Below are 14,818 nucleotides of genomic sequence, written 5' to 3' on the forward strand. Positions count from 1 at the left end.
TTTGTTTCCATTTAGCCAGTCCATGTCTTTTGGTTGGAGCATTTAATCCATTTATATTTAAGGTAATTATTGATATTTATGTTCCTATTACCATTTTCTCAATTGTTTTGGGTTTGTTATTGTAGGTCTTTTCCTTCTCTTGTGTTTCCTGCCTAGAGAAGTTCCTTTAGCATTTATTGTAAAGCTGGCTTGGTGGTGCTGAATTCTCTTAGCTTTTGCATGTCTGTAAAGCTTTTAATTTCTCCATTGAATCTGAATGAAATGCTTGCTGGGTAGAGTAATCTTGGTTGTTGGTTTTTCCCTTTCATCACTTTAAATATGTCCTGCCAGTCCCTTTTGGCTTGCAGAGTTTCTGCTGAAAGATCAGCTGTTACCTTATGGGGATTCGCTTGTATGTTATTTGTTGTTTTTCCCTTCCTGCTTTTAATATTTTTTGTGTGTTTAATTATTGATAGTTTGATTAATATGTGTCTTGCCGTGTTTCTCCTTGTACTTATCCTGTATGGGACTCTCTGTGCTTCCTGGAGTTGATTGACTATTTCCTTTCCCATATTAGGGAAGTTTTCAACTATAATCTTCAAATATTTTCTCAGTCCGTTTCTTTTTCTCTTCTTCTGAGACCCCTATAATTCAAATGGTGTGTTTAATGTTGTCCCGAGGTCTCTAAGACTGTCCTCAATTCTTTTCATTCTTTTTTCTTTTTTCTGCTCTGTAGTTATTTCCACTATTTTGTATTCCAGGTCACTTATCCATTCTTCTGCCTCAGTTATTCTGCTATTGATTCCTTCTAGAGAATTTTTAATGTCATTTATTGTGTTGTTCATCATTGTTTGTTTGCTCTTAGTTCTTCTAGGTACTTGTTAAATGCTTCTTGTATTTTATCCATTGTATTTCCGCGATTTTGGATCATGGAATATCATTACTCTGAATTCCTTTTCAGATAGACTGCTTATTTCCTCTTCATTTGTTTGGTCTGATGGGTTTTTACTTTGCTCCTTCATCTCCTGCATATTTCTCTGTCTTCTCATTTTGCTTAACTTACTGTATTTGGGGTCTCCTTTCTGCAGGCTGCAGGTTCATATTTCCCGTTGTTTTTGGTGTCTGCCCCCAGTGGGGTAAGGTTGGTTCAGTGGCTTGTGTAGACTTCTTGGTGGAGGGGACTGGTGCTTGTGTTCTGGTGGATGAGGCTGGTCTTGTCTTTCTGGTGGACAGGACTGCATCCAGTGATGTGTTTTGGGGTGTCTGTGAACTTATTATGATTTTAGACAGTCTCTCTGTTAATGGGTGGTGTTTTGTGTCTGTTTTGCTAGTTGTTTGGCATGAGGTGTCCCGCAGTGGAACTTGCTGGTCGTTGAGTGGAGCTGGGTCTTTGTTTTGAGACACAGATCTCTGGGAGAGCTGTTGCTAGTTGATATAATGTGGGGACAGGGAGTCTCTGGTGGTCCAATGTTCTGTACTCGGCTCTCCCACCTCAGAGTCTCAGGCCTGACACCTGGCTGGAGCACCAAGACCCTGTCAGCCACACGGCCGGAGGATGGGTAAGTCAGAAAGGAGTAAGGTTTCCAGCCCTTGGATGGTAGCCAACTTGGGGTTCGAGCTCTACTGGTCTGCCTCAGTGGTTGGTGTAGGCACTCTGGGAGCTTTGAGACATTAGTTCTGGAAGGAGAGATTTGTGGCCCCTGTACCTTAAATTTTACAAAAAAATCAGAAAAACGTTGATGTCTATATCATTTTCTACCACTCTTCCCAGTCATCATGCTCATACAGATACTTGTTACATTGGTGATGTAATCATATGCAGAATGAGGGTTGTCTTGTGGTACCGAAGCCCAGCGATGCACTTGTACTTGTGAACCACGTATTAGTCCATTTGAAGAGAACCAAGTAAGTTCTTCCATCTCTTCATGGTATCCATTTTCCTCTTTGTGTGATCTTTTCCCCTTCCCTTCCCTTCCCATCTTTTCTTATTCTTCTCTGTTTTTGGAAGAGATTATTTCTGTGTTTCCTAGTTCACAACTAGATAACAACTACTACCAGTAATTCTCAAGCTTATATCCTGTCTATTTCAGAAAGTAGCCTATTTTAGGATGAAATCTCTTATCCCATATTCTATGCAAAAATGGTTGTTTCACTTGGTCAAGTTTTCCCAGCCTGGATTAATCAGTTTTTCCAGGAGTTGGCATTATATTACATGAACATGACTACCTGTTAATCATGTGGATAGTTGAAATTAGAGTTTCTAGAGCTAGATGTGATGTACAGAAAATTTAGTAGGCATCCATTGAACGTGGTATCTCATTTAGATATCCAAAGGTGAGAAACTGAGGACAGCCTGGACAGGTGAAACCTGGGATTGAAAAGATAGTAACTGAGGCTACTCTCTATCATTCCTTGGCTATATAGTCTCTCATCTACACTTTTCTCTATATGCATGTATTATGGTCTTGATGCTCTCAGAGTACTTACATACTTTGACTACCCATGGTCCTTGCTTCTCTGTGACATCAGAGTGCAGATGGCTTGGACTTGCCAAAATGCGGACCCTGCCTGACTTAAAATGACTCTTCAGTTTCAGTGCTTACCTTTATCTGATTGGTTACTGTTTCTGAGTTTCTTAGTTTATTTTCTTATACAGAGAGAATCTGCTTAGTTACTACTTGCCAGTGGATTGGCTGGAGGGTTTTTTTTTGTTGTTGTTAGATGCCTACTGCTGAGAAAGGGAAAAAGGCAGGGCAAGCATATTGACAGATGTTTTTGCTTGTATAGAATATAATTTATCTATTCATGGACATTTAAATTTACCTCTTATTATTGGAATAACCATCTAGTGTCTTTTATTTGCATTTGGTTTACCCTTACTAGTATAAATATATATTTTCATCATAGAGATTGTGAGCACCATGATTACTATTTTTGATTAATATGAAATGATGAGCATCAAATGCTGAAATAAATCATTTATTTAAAAAAATACTCTGCACATAGCTGACAGATCTTTTTTATTATCTTTAGTTATATTAATAACTCTATACTGAACTTTATATTTCTGCACTCTCCTTAATCTCCTTGAGCCTCAGTTTCCTGATCAGTAAAATAGTTATAGAAACACCTCTGTGTGAACAAATTAGCATCTTGTTTCCACATAAAAGATGTTCAAAATATAATCCTTTCCCTTTCCCTGTGTTACAGTATATATAGGAAAATATAGCTATGTTAGTTTCCTTCGTATAGCTTTCCTTTTTTGTCCACTTTGTTGTAACCATTTATAATTTTCTTATCAGAATTTGTTTTTCAGGGGCTCCAATCCTATTAAAAGACTGAGGTCACAGATTCATTCAGATATCCTCTCTAAAATTTTTGAAATCTCTATTTCTAAAGTCCAAGTTAGCTGTCAGAATGTGCTGAGGGTTTTCTTTCTTGGCTATTTCAAGCACTAAGATGACAAGTTGACTTTATCCCAAGGTTCCTATCAGTTGAATTTCATGAACCGGTTCTTTCTTTTTGGTCAAAATTAAGTCCAGAGAAATAGTCCCTCATTGTTTCATCAGAGAGCTGAGAGAAGAAATTTTCTGCAAAATGAGACTTCTAACAGATGTCTGGTTCATTGACAACTCAGCTATAACCTGCCTAACCTAGTTCATTCTCACATCAGAAATATTTATGCCTCTCACTCCTTTAATTCTCAGTATGGTATAGTGCACTGTTTCTCAACCTGGTCTGAAGATGCAATTTCATGGTTCATGAGTACTCTATAGAAATTTTAAATTTTGCATTTTATTTTATTTATTTTTTAATGTTCTTTTCTTTTATAATTTATTTTTTATTAAAGTGTAATTGATTTACAATATTGTGTTAATTTCTGCTGTACAGCAAAGTGACTCAGTCATACACTTATATACGTTCTTTTTTATATTCTTTTCTTTTATGGTTTGTCTGAATAATAGTCTAAAAGTTAATGTAACCACATTCTGGATTGTGATTTCACTTCCTGGATTTGCATACACATTTATGATTTCCTAGGTGTCACATGATCACCTAAAGTGATAACTATTTAATATTATTGTGCTGATAAAATAAATAGGGCTGCCACTAATATGGTGTCTCTTACTGTCTAAGTGAAAACAATAATCATATATACATGTTTTAAAAATTATTTTATCTATTATAAACTCACAGTTATCTTTTTGCAAAATAAATTTGCAACTAAATGACATTTTCATGAATAAATACTTAGTTTCTTAAGTTTTTCAGTAGATTAAACATTGATTTGACATCATGAATAAGTGCAGTACTTGTTCAGTTTTCACTGGTTAATGAGAACAGAGGTGGACTTGGCATGTAAATAATACATTCTCATCAAATGAAGGCCATGCTGTTCCATGGGGATAAAGGTGCTGAAGAATTTGAAGAGAAAAAGTGGAGGAAGAATTGAATCATTGCATGGTACACAGAAAACAACCTAAAACATAACAATATATTTCATATCTACCTTGATTTATTTAAAGAAAACAAGTATTCCATTAAATAATGTTGAATGTTGGTGGTGGCCATTGTTTTAATTTAGACCAAACTTTATAAATTTTAACTTTATAATTGTGCTAGAATCAGAATAGGTGTTTGAGCTTAAATGGTGAAAATAAGGAATTCTTTGTCCTAGTGAAGCTTTTTTAGCAAAGTCAGGGACATCATACAAGCCTGTGACTACTGCCATGGTACTATTTACCCCATGATATAATGCTGTCTCCTGAGATGACAGGTGAATGAAGCAACATCTTTCCATTCCCCTGCCACCATTTATACAGCTGCTATGCATTAGGTCCTCTAATATCAAGTTTGTGGTTAGTAGTTAAAGGTTGAAATAGAAATATAGTACGTCTGAGTATAGGTTTATTTAATAAAAAGTTTTCAAGCAGCCCAGCTGTCTGTATGGGCAGTCTCAGATTGTGTGTGAGAGAATGGAGGAAGAAGGTAAGGTAAAGGTAGTAAAGTAAAATATGTGTCAGGAAGAGAAAGTAGAGTAGGAAAGAGGAAAAGAAGGAAAACAGGAAGATGAGAGAGAAAGAGGGAATGAAGTGAAAAATACAAAGAGAGAATGCAAATTCAATATGAAATTGAGATTAATAACATAAAATAATTATAAAATTACATAGTTAATTAAACCAAGATAGAATATATACTTTATTATTTTCTAATATTTTTTCTTCCAAATCCTTTTTGTTTTTCCTCATAACTAAATAATATGTTCCAGTAATTCATTTTTCAAAATATTTAGAATATGAGATAATCATTACACTTCATGGTGTGTACGGATACTGGTTAAAATTCCAAGATTCACATTTTTACTGGTAATAAAGCTAAATGAAAAATTAAAATTTTAGGCCCAAGTATGTGAAATTTATTGTCAGAAAAGCAGTTTCCAAAATATAATTATTAACTTGTGATTCTGATAACTAAGTAATATACTTTGAAATATTATTTAACCTCACAAGTAATCATGAATAAAATTTAAAATAAGATATATTTCATCTAAGGCACTGGAGAATATAAAAGTAGAAAAAAAGTGGTAAATATAGAAAAAGTTAACTGAAATAATATACTAAGAATGAGATAAATTTTCTTATTAAAACACATAATTGCAGTTTAAATCAAATATTTTCTTTAAAGACTCTATGCTGTTTGCAGGAGATATTTAAAAAATGAAGTGATTAAAAATATAAATACAGGGCTTCCCTGGTGGCGCAGTGGTTGAGAGTCCGCCTGCCGATGCAGGGGACACAGGTTCGTGCCCCGGTTCGGGAAGATCCCACATGCCGCGGAGTGGCTGTGCCCGTGGGCCATGGCTGCTGAGGCTGCGCGTCCGGAGCCTGTGCTCCGCAACAGGAGAGGCCACAACAGTGAGAGGCCAGCGTACCGCAAAAAAAAAAAAAAAAAAAAAAGTATATATATATATATATATATAAATACATTATGCAAGTAAAAGTCTAATAAAAAACACAAAGTTGTATTACTAATGATAATATCAAATAAATTAGGTGTTTTTATTTGGCCAAAGTTTAAATCAAAGGGACACTGAAGAGTTCTTGTAAGGTAGCCTGATAAAGGATTAATATGTAAAAACTAAAATAAAACCAAAACCAGAACATCTATAATAAACGTAAAAAATGCCTTTTACAAAGATAGCAACAAAAATCCTATAATATTGAACAAGAAATGTAAATACTCTATTACAAGTGGTTTCTCAGATCTTTGGAGAAAATCATGATTTGGAGAGAGTTAACTATTGGAAAATAATTTATATCTGTTTTTATTGTTCTCACAATATAAATTAAACTTAGGATGAATTGTTGATATAAATTGGTTAAATAATTAGGGATTCACAGCCCACAATATTAGACTCTAGCAGATTCACAATAAACATTATTTTAAAAGTCCTAAGCTTTTTTCATGAAAGCCTTGCCTAATTTAACCTAACATTTTTTCTAGAGTTATTTGTTCATGGAATATTTTTCCACAAAATAATGTTTTATTAACTTTCCTGTAACTAAAACTATGCTGATATAACCTTGGCAAATTCTGTGCTGAAAATGAAGATGGTCACTGTTTTTTTTTTCTGGAAGAGCAAGCTAATGCTATGAAATGAGATAAATATGTATACAAATTTTGGAATGAATATTGCCAAAATCTTTAATGGTTTGCTGATAATAAGTTACCTACCTGAGAAGACCAAGAGGATCAATTCAAAATGTTTTGGACCTAATAAGTGAGTTCCGTGAAATGGCTTTTTATAAAATCAATATACAAAATCAGTATCATTTCTTTATTCCAACAAGAAACAATTGGAAAATTTGAGAAACATATTCTATATATGATATCACTAGAATTAAACTTCATGAGAAATTTGTAGGACTTCTATATTAAAACAAAGAAAAAATACACAAAACTGTATATAAAGACATTATAAACAAAACTTCACTGTGTGTAGCAATGTGAGTTGCTATACATTTCTTGAATCCTATTCTGATTCTTTCTATCCCACTTCCTTAGTTCAAATAAAATGTCATTTTAACAAGAGGCTTTTAAGGAAAAGATTCTCACTCATTAGAGTAAGATCAACTTCCTGCAAGTTTCTTCCACCAGAAAAGGAAGAAGAGTAAGGTTCTAATTATATATTTAATTACTTTATTTCTTTTCAGGATGAAAGCTCAAAAATTCAAACCATTTTATTTTTTGGCTAAGTTGTGCTGCCTAGTAAAAGTTTTCCTTGATTTATAATATATTTTGAACCAGAACATTATACTTCCTGAAATTTCCTTATGCAATATGATATTTTTTTCAAAAGAAGAAAACTAGTATATTGCAGAGGAAATTTCATAGTAAATAGAGTCATTACTGCCTTATCATTTCTTATTTCACCAAATTTAAATAGCTTAAAATTTCTTTGTAATTAGTCAAAATTCAAACATAATTTTTTGATGGTAAAACTGGACAAAATGATTATATTTTGAAGAATAGTCACAATAGAATACCCAAGGAAACATTGAACATTCAAATTAATAAATGAAAATATGCAAACAGAGTAGGTATACTAGTGAAAATAATAGCGCATCATGTAGAACCTTGTATATAAAGAACTTACTAATAATAACAGTTTTTCAAGCAGTATAAAAAAATGAATACACAGTAAATGGTACTGTATCTATTGCTAGTCATTTGGGAAACAGCACTTTTAATACCTCTTATCTTTTTCATGAACATTAAAGTTAAGTAAGTACAAAATATTTTCAGTAAGAGCACAGTCCATGATATAATGTTGTCATGAACTCACAGCTTTTGTGTTCATTTGTTTTATAGTAGGAAGTTTGTTTTATAGAGAGCATGTATCAAAATAAATACACATGTGTGGACAGGGTGTGGCACATGGAGGCTTTGATAGGGTACATTATTGTATAATTTTATATTGAAGTCATGTGCAAACCTGCATCTAAAATATACAGATGCAAATCATAAGCTTCCTTCCTCATCATAAGAAGTTCCTTTACATGGTTTATTTGAAGGTTGCACAATAAACGGGCTTACTTAGCCTCACTAGTCCATCATTGGTGTTCCAATGATTTGAAACTTTATATATAGCAGATTTTATGTGTTTAATTAGAAAAGTAATTAAAACTTACAAGCTTCAGTATTCTCATACATGTCATATGAATAATAAAACCTTAATCGTTGGAATTAAATAAGACTGCATATATAATATACACTGGCATTTAGTAGGCACTGAAACATGAATTTTCTTCTATCTCTCTCTTTCCTGAATGACCTGCCTACTCACAACAAATGCCTAGTATAAAGTAACATATGTGATATGTGATAAATGGAAGTTAATTAATTCATATTTTTTTTCCTTTTTAGATAGTAACCTACTAGAACAACTATCCCAAAGAATCCACACTAACAGGTATAATTTATGCAGTGGAACAGTGGAGAGCCCCAAATCCAACACCCAGTTTGCTTATCTGTAGCTCTGGCCCTGACCCTGAATGTTCTAGGTTACTGAGATGAATATGGCATGTACAATATTGAAAATTCAGAAGTCAGAAAATTTGCATTTACATTTCTATGTACCCAATTTTTTTTTTTAAATCCAGAGCTAGGCAAAATCTCAAATTACTGTTGCCTAAAAGTCTTGTTTCAGTCCTCAAATGCTGTTCTCTTTTCCTGTAGTGTTCTTCCAGTGTGAGCACTCTTCTCAACTTACCTGCCTAAATTCTTCTCAAAATTAAGTTCTTAATTTAGACATTATTTCCCTGGGAAGTATGTGTTTTGTGATTCTGCCAAACCTAGATAATATACTTACCCTTTCATGTACTTCCATATAATCTTGAGCTTCCTCATCCAAGACATTTCTCAAATTGCACTGAAATTACTTTTCTTATGTATTTGAGTTGCATACTGGATAGTAAGCTCCCTGAGAGTAGGGAACTGCTGTATTATTTACCATTGTCTCCTTATTGCTATGCTTAAACCATGTACAATGTAGATATTCAATTAATATTTTTTGAATTGAGACTCATTAGGAAAAGGATGCCTGTGGAATTAAATCCAGTATAAAATCTGGGAAGAGAAATGTGTAAATTATAAACTCAAATCAGCATTTGGAAGCTTATTTTGACTTTTAAACTATTTAACCTAATACATTCAATCTCTGTAGTGAGGAATCTAAAATAAAAACTAAGTTACGCCTTGTGAAAAACATTCACTATTACTTAAATGTTTAATGGACAGTTTATTTTTTTATTGATTGATTTTTATATTTTAAAATTTTAAATAATTTTTACTGAAGTATCGTTGACATATAATATTCTGTTAGGTTCAGGTGTACTATATAATGATTTGAAATTTGCACACATGAAATTATCACCATTATAAGGTTAGTAACCATCTGTCCCTATACAAAGTTATTGTGATATTATTGATCATATTCCTTATGGTGTATATTACATCCCTGTAAATTAATTTATTATATAACTGGAAGTTTGTACCTTTTAATCCCCTTTAACTATTTCGCTTCCTACCCCCCCGCTTTTGACAAACGCCCATTTGTTCTCAATCTGAGTCTGTTTTTGTTTTGTTTGTTCATTCATTTCATTTTTTAATGAGAGCATGTGGTATTTGTCCTTGTCTGATTTATTTCACTGAGCTTAATAGATCCATCCATGTTGTCACAAATGGCAAGATTTCATTTTTTTTTAATGGCTAACACTGCTTTGTGTGTGTGGGGGTGGGTGTATATGTATATATATATACCACGTCTTCTATATCCATTTGTCTATTGATGGACACTTAGGTTGCTTCCATATCTTGGCTATTGTAAGTAATGCCACAGTGAACATTAGAATGTGTATATCTTTTTAAATTAGTGTTTTTGTTTCTTAGGGTAAATACCCAGAAGTGAAATTGCTGGGTCATATGGAAGTTCTAATTTTAATTTTTTGAGGAGCCTCCATACTGTTTTCTGTAGTGGCTGCACCAATTTACAATCACACCAACAGTGCATGAGGGCTGCCTTTTCTTCATGTACTTAGCAACACTTGTTATTTGTTGTCTTTTTGATGACAGCCATTCTGACAGGTGTGAGATAGTATCTCATTGAGTTTTTAATTTGCATTTCCCTGATGATTAGTGATGTTGAACATCTTTGCATGTAGGCCATCTGTATATCTTCTTTGGAAAAATGTCTATTTGAGCCCTCTGCCTATTTTTTAAATTGGGTGTTTGTTTTTGATGTTGCCTTGTATGAGTTCTTTGTATAGTTTGGATATTAACCCCTTATGGGATACATTATTTGAAAATATCTTCTCCCATTCAGTAGGTGGCCTTTGCATTTTGTTGATAGTTTCCTTTCCTGTGCCAAGGATTTTTAGTTTGATGTAGTCCCACATGTTTATTTTAGCTTTTTGTTTTCCTTGCTTGAGGAGACATTGAATAAAGTATTGATAAGACCAATGTCAAAGAGCATACTGCATATGTTTTCTTCTTGAAGTTTTATGGTCTTACATTTAAGTCTTTAATCCGTTTGAGTATATTTTTGTATATGGTATGAGAAAATTTTCTGATTTCATTCGTTTACATGTGGCTGTCAAGTATTCACAGCACCACTTATTGAAAAGACTGTTTGTCTCCCATTATATATTCTTGCCTCCATTGTCATAGATTAATTGACCATAAGTGAGTAGGTTTATTTCTGGGCTCTCTATTCTGTTCCATTACTCTATGTGTTTGTTTTTGTGCCAGTACCATACTGTTTCGATGAATGCAGCTTTGTAGTATAATCTGAAGTCCTGGAGTGTAGTTCCTCCAGCTCTGTTCTTCTTTCCCACGATTGTTTTGGTTACTCATGGTCTTTTATATATTCAAACAAAGTTTAAAATGATTTGTTCTAGATCTGTGAAACATGTCATTGATATTTTGATAGCCATTGCATTAAATCTGTAGATTGACTGGGGAAGTATAGTTGTTTTAACAATATTAATTCTTCCAATCCATAAGCATAGTAAATTAGTCCATTTGTTTGTATTGTCTTCAGTTTCTTTCATCAATGTCATCATTTTCTGAGTGCAATTTTTTACCTCCTTGGTTAGGTTTATTCCTTGGTATTTCATTCTGTTTGATAAAATTGTAAATGGGATTATCTTCTTAATTTCTCTTTTGATAGTTCATTTTTAGTGTATAGAAACACAACAGATTTCCATATATTAATTTTATATTCTGCAACTTTACTGAATGCATTAATTAATTCAGATAGCTTTTTAGTGATGTCTTTAGGATTTTATATATATAGTATCCTGTCATTTACATATAGTGACAGTTTTAGTTCTTCCTTCCCAATTTGGATTCTGTTTTTCCTCTTTCTTGTCTGATTGCTGTGGCTAGGACTTCCAATACTATGTTGAATAAAACTAGCAAGAGTGGGCATCCTTTTCTTGCTCCTTATCTTAGAGGAAATGCATTCAGATTTTCACTGTTGAGTAAGATGTTGGCTGTAGGTTGGTAATATAAAGCCTTTATTATGTTGAGATATGTTCCCTCTATACCCACTATGAATTGAGAGTTTTTGTCATAAATGGATGTTGAATTTTTTCAGAAGCTTTTTCTGCATCTATTGAGATGATTGTATGATTTTTTTTCTTCAGTTTGTTAATATAGTATATCATATTGATTGATCTGCAGGTATAGAACCATCCTTGCATCCCTGGGAGGAATCCCACTTGATGATGGTGTATAGTCCTTTTAATGTACTATTGAATTGGTTTGCTAATATTTTATTGAGGATTTTTGCATCTACATTCATCAGTGATATTGACCTGTAATTTACTTTATTTGTGGTGTCATTTTCTAGTTATGGTATCTGAGAGATGCTGGCCTCATAGAATGCATTTGGAAACATTTATTCCTCTTCAATTTTTTTTGAATAGTTTGAGCAGGATAAGTGTTAACTCTCCTCTAAATGTTTGGTAGAATTTACTGTGAAGAAATCTGATCCTGCACTTCTGTATTTTTAGGAGGTTTTTAAAATTACTGATTGAATTTTATTACTGGTAATTGGTCTGTTCATATTTTCTATTTCTTCCTTATTCAGTCTTGGGAGACTTATATTTCTAGGGATTTATCTATTTCTTCTAGGTTGTCCATTTTATTGGCATATAATTGTTTGTAGTAATCTGTTATGATCCTTTGTATTTCTGTGGTATTGGTTGTAACTTATTTTTAATTTATGATTTTACTTATTTGGGCCTGTTTTCTTTTTTGCTCAATGCATCTGGCTAAAGGTTTATCAGTTTTGTTTACCTTTTCAAGGACTCAGCTCTTAGTCTCATTGATCTTTTCTATCTCTTTTGTTTTTTATAGTTTCCATTTCATTAATATCTGCCATGATCTTTATTATTTCTTTCCTTCTACTAACTTTGGGCTTTGTTTGTTGTTCTTTTTCGAATTCCTTTATGTGAAAAATCAGGTTGTTTGTTTGAGAATGTTTTTGTTTCCTGAGCAGGGCCTGTATGTCTATCACCAATTTGTTATTTACTAGTATAATGTTTAGCCTCCATGTGTTTGTGTGCAGCTTTTCTTTTTTTTGTAATCGATTTTTGGTCTGATTGTGTTGTGGTTGGAAAAGAAGCTTGATATAATTTCAGCTTTTTAAAATTTACTGAGACTTGTTTTGTGGCCTAGCTTGTGATCTATACTGGAGACTGTTTCATGTGTACTTGAAAATGTATATTCTGCTAATTTTGGATAGAATGTTTTATATATATTCATTAAGTCAATCTGGTTATTGTATTGTTTAAGGCCAGTGTTATTTTGTTGATTTTCTGCCTAGATGGAGTGTCCATTGATGTAAGTGGGATATTAAAGTCCCCTATTATATTGTGTTACCGTCAATTTCTCCCTTAATGTTTGTTAATATTTGCTTTATGTATTTAGGTGCTCCTATGATTCCTTTATCATTATGTAATAGCCTTCTTTGTCTCCTCTTGTAATCTTTATTTTAAAATCTATTCTATCTGATATAAATATTGCTACCCTAGCTTTCTTTCTGTTTCCATTTGCGTATAATACCTTTTTCCTTGCTTTCATTCTCAGTCAATGTGCGTCGTTAGATCTGAAATGAGTCTCCTGTAGGCATATGTGTATGGGTCTTGTTTTTGTACACATTTAGCCACTCTTTGTCTTTTGATTGGAGCATTTAGTCCATTTACACTTAAAGTGATTGTTGCTAGATATGTACTTGTTGCCATTTTGTTCATTCTTTGGGGTTGTTTTTGTAAGCCTTTCTTGTTCCTTTCTTTTTCTTTTTCTCACTTCCCTGTGTGATGTGATGACTATATTTAGTGTTACGTTTGGATTCCTTTCTCTTTGTGTGTGTGTGTGTTTGTGTATCTGTTATAGGTTTTTGGTTTGTGGGAATCAATGAGATTCATATATAACTCTCTCTCTTCCTCTCTCTCTCTCTTTGTGTGTGTGCGTGTGTATACACACACACAATTATTTTAAGTTGTTAATCTCTTAAGTCTGAATACATTCTAACAACCCTGAATTTGTACTTTCCCTCCCCCTTCACATTTAATATTCTTGACGTCATGTTTTACATCTTATTTTGTATATCCTTTACTTATTGTGGATATAGATGATTTTACTACTTTTGTCTTTCAAGCTTCTATGAGCTGTATGTGTTTGATCTACCACTTTTATGTTTGCCTTATCAATGAGATTTTTCTTTCATAATTTTTATATTTTTGTTGTGTTCTTTTCTTTTTCACTTCAAGAAGTCCTTTTAACATTTCTTGTAAAGTCAATTTATTAGTGCTGAACTCTTTTAGTTTTTGTTTGTCTGTAAAACTCTTCATCTCTCCTTCAGATCTGAATGATAGCCTTGCTGGGTGGAGTTCTTGGTTATAGGTTTTTTCCTTTCATCACTTTGAATATATCATTGCCACTCCCTTCTGGCCAGCAAAATTTCTGCTGAAAAGTCAACTGACGGTGTTATGGGAGTTCCCTTGTACATAACTTGTTGCTCTTATCTTGCTGCTTTTAAGATTCTTTCATTCTCTTTATTTTTTGCCATTTTAAGTATAATGTGTCTTAGTGAGAACCTCTTTGGGTTCATCTTGTTTGAGTCTCTGTGCTTCCTGAACCTATATGTCTATTCCCTTTCCCAGGTTAGGGAATTTTTAGCTATTATTTCTTTAAATAAGTTCTCTGACCCTCTCACTCTCTTCTCCTCTTGGAGCCCTTTTAAGGCAAATATTGGTACACTTGGTGTTGTGCTAGAGGTCTCTTAAACTATCTTTGTTTAAAAAACATTTTTTTTTCTGTTCACCTTGGATGATTTCCACTACTGTGTCTTCCAGCTTGCTGATCCATTCCTCTCTATTATTTAGTCTACTGTTGATTCCTTCTGGTGTATTTTTTTTAGTTCAGTTATTGTTTTCTTCAGCTCTTTTTGGTTCTTCTTTATATTTTCCAACTCTGTTAAACTTCTCACTGTATTCATCCACTCTTCTCCCAAGTTCTTTGAGCATCTTTATGATCATTACCATTGAGCTCTTTATCAGGTAGATTGCTTATCTCCACTTCATTTAGCTCTTTTTCTGGGGTGTTGTCTTGTTCCTTCATTTGTAACATATTCCTCTATCTTCTCATTTTGACTAGCTCTTTGTGTTTTTTTCTATATATTGGCTAGGTTGCTTATGTTTCCTGATATTGGAGTAATGTCCTTATGTAGGAGATGTCCTTTGAGGCCCAGCAGCACATCCTGTCCGATCAT

Source organism: Mesoplodon mirus, assembly GCF_964341445.2.
Source record: "Mesoplodon mirus genome assembly, chromosome: 4".
NCBI classification, from domain to species: Eukaryota; Metazoa; Chordata; class Mammalia; order Artiodactyla; family Ziphiidae; genus Mesoplodon; species Mesoplodon mirus.